Below are 2,500 nucleotides of genomic sequence, written 5' to 3' on the forward strand. Positions count from 1 at the left end.
GTTTTACTCACTACTGACTAAACTACAATCCCATGGGTCACAACAGTGGAGTGGGAGAGAAACACTGATAAGTGTAAACATACTGTATAGATCAGATGAACCTTATACCATTGATTATAAAAACTAGTATTTATAATCAATAATTATACCTACGACCAATCACTGGATATCTTAAATAATATACTGGGCGACACAAATGTCACCCAGTGATAACTTTTTGTCGCTTAGTAGATGATATTATATTTAATTACTGGGTGACAACGGTTTTTTGTAAAAATGTCTACGTTTGAAATTATTAGATAATTTTATTATTTATTTAAATGACGTATAATATCATTTGGTTAGACAAATAATTATTGAGAATGGAAAACCCATGTGACCGTTCACTGTAGCTCGTATAGGTACATATAAGGTACCCGCATTATTATAGGTATCCATCAAATAATACAATGCAAGAAAGCAATTTATTGCACGTGGCACTCGACAATGAGACATGTTTTTACTGGCCGTCCAGGCAAATATCCACAAATTGATTGTTTTTAATTTTATTTTAGTCCTACAAGCTATTAGCTAAATAATTATTTCACTTTAAACGTTTAATCATTCAAGGCAACATGTCATACTATATACGAAGACAGGACGAGTTTCGTCTTTCGGTAAGTATAAAATAATTTAAAATCTAATATTTTATATTTGGACTTAAACTAAATACAGTCATTTTTTCAATAATTATAATATATTACAAAAAACAATAATACTAAATAAAATATATATACTTTCATAATATGATACGTACAAAGTATTACCAGATCACTCTACGACCTCTCTGTTACTTATAGTTGTTAAATTATTGTAAATATGTAAATATTAGAATATTATTGTAATCACATTGTTACTTCTGTTTATCTTAAATTACCAATTGTTAATTATTCTTAGTACTTAAAAATATTTTTAATGATCATGTCAATACTTGTTAAAACTAATAAGTATATTGTCAAATATCCCTAGATATATATAGCCTTAGGCTAGGAATATCTAAGTTTAAAATAATAAAAAAAACATATTACTATTTATAATCAATGGTATTACGTATTGGTGTAATATTATTAATTTTGTGTGAATTTCTGGGAGTGTTCAATGTAATAACTATTATTATTAATTATTATTTATTAATTAATATAATATTTCATAATTTGGTTTAAAATTACTTTTTTTTTTAAATTTATTTTTACAAAACTCAATATATTTTAATCTGTGGTTTAGGAATAAAATTAACTTAACGTAACAATATAAATGTAAGTTGTTATTTAAGTTAGTTAAGAGTAACTTAACTTTTAACTTTTTAACTCATTGATGCCCACTGCCGTTGAATTAATATCGATACCTACTCACTATTTATATTCGTGATTTGTGGTATTAACACAATTATTTACACAATAACACGTAAGACATTCAGACAACTTTTTTCAACCATAAGTGTAGAACAAGCGTATGTTCTCCACAATATTTAATACTGAAAATGTTTTATAAGCTCATCTTAAAATTACTTGAGAAGAAAATATTGATATTGATGAAATTTAACATAATAGGTATAAAAAATATTTGGGCTTTTTATCCTCCCCCTCCTAGTCCCACATTATTGCGCCTATATGCTATATACCAGACACCTGTGGTGTAATTAAAGGGGGATTTAGGTGACTTTTTTAGAACCGGCAAACCATTGTATTATTTATTTTAATACAAATACCAAAACACTACAATTGTTATTTGTAAATATTGTAGGTATTAGGTTGTAGGTACAAAATATGTATACATATATATTTTTTGAGACATAACTGCAATAGGTTTATTGACTTTAAAGTATATTTTATAGAAATAATACATAATAAAGGTGAGCAAGTGGGTGTCGCTCTGCTGTACAGTATAGGTTACAAGTGGATCACTGTAATGGATGGTGTTAAATTTGAATTCAATGATATAATATCATTGTATAAGAAAAACGACTCTAAGCGAAGACGGTTAGTAAGGCTATTATATTACTAAGTACATTTGATGATATGATTGTGAATAAAGTAATTTTATTTAAATATTATAACTTATTACGCGGAAGCTTGTTTAAACGGGTATTATATACGGATATACACGGGTATTAAAAACACGGTCTTTAATATAATTTTTACCCACGTGCCCAGGCTGCGTGTACCCTTGTATTCTATAACCCGTTCACAACCGCGACCCCCATTTTCAATCCTTAGCTATAAAAGTGAAACATTTTATACATTTTTAACTACAAAATAATTATTAAACTTTAAATTTGATAAATTTTGTCAAAAATTTGAACTTTATATGCTTAAAAAAAAAAATTGTACGAACATTTCTATGAGTTTAAATAATAAATAATACTTAATAATAGACAATATATTATTATTATATGTTTCTCGTTTAATTGAATTGATTAGGTACATTCCTACATTTTATGTTTATACATACATTTTATGTT

At 26.6% G+C, this 2,500-nt stretch overlaps 2 protein-coding genes across 3 annotated transcripts in view; one reads left to right on the plus strand and one right to left on the minus strand.

The window, feature by feature from the left end:
- Positions 1-2,500, minus strand: part of LOC100572512 (aminopeptidase 1) — a 78,601-nt gene that overhangs the window by 23,846 nt on the left and 52,255 nt on the right. The window lies entirely within an intron of this gene.
- Positions 1-2,500, plus strand: part of LOC100161354 (aminopeptidase N) — a 150,543-nt gene that overhangs the window by 11,186 nt on the left and 136,857 nt on the right. The window lies entirely within an intron of this gene.

This window comes from Acyrthosiphon pisum, chromosome A1 (genome assembly GCF_005508785.2).
Source record: "Acyrthosiphon pisum isolate AL4f chromosome A1, pea_aphid_22Mar2018_4r6ur, whole genome shotgun sequence".
NCBI classification, from domain to species: domain Eukaryota; kingdom Metazoa; phylum Arthropoda; class Insecta; order Hemiptera; family Aphididae; genus Acyrthosiphon; species Acyrthosiphon pisum.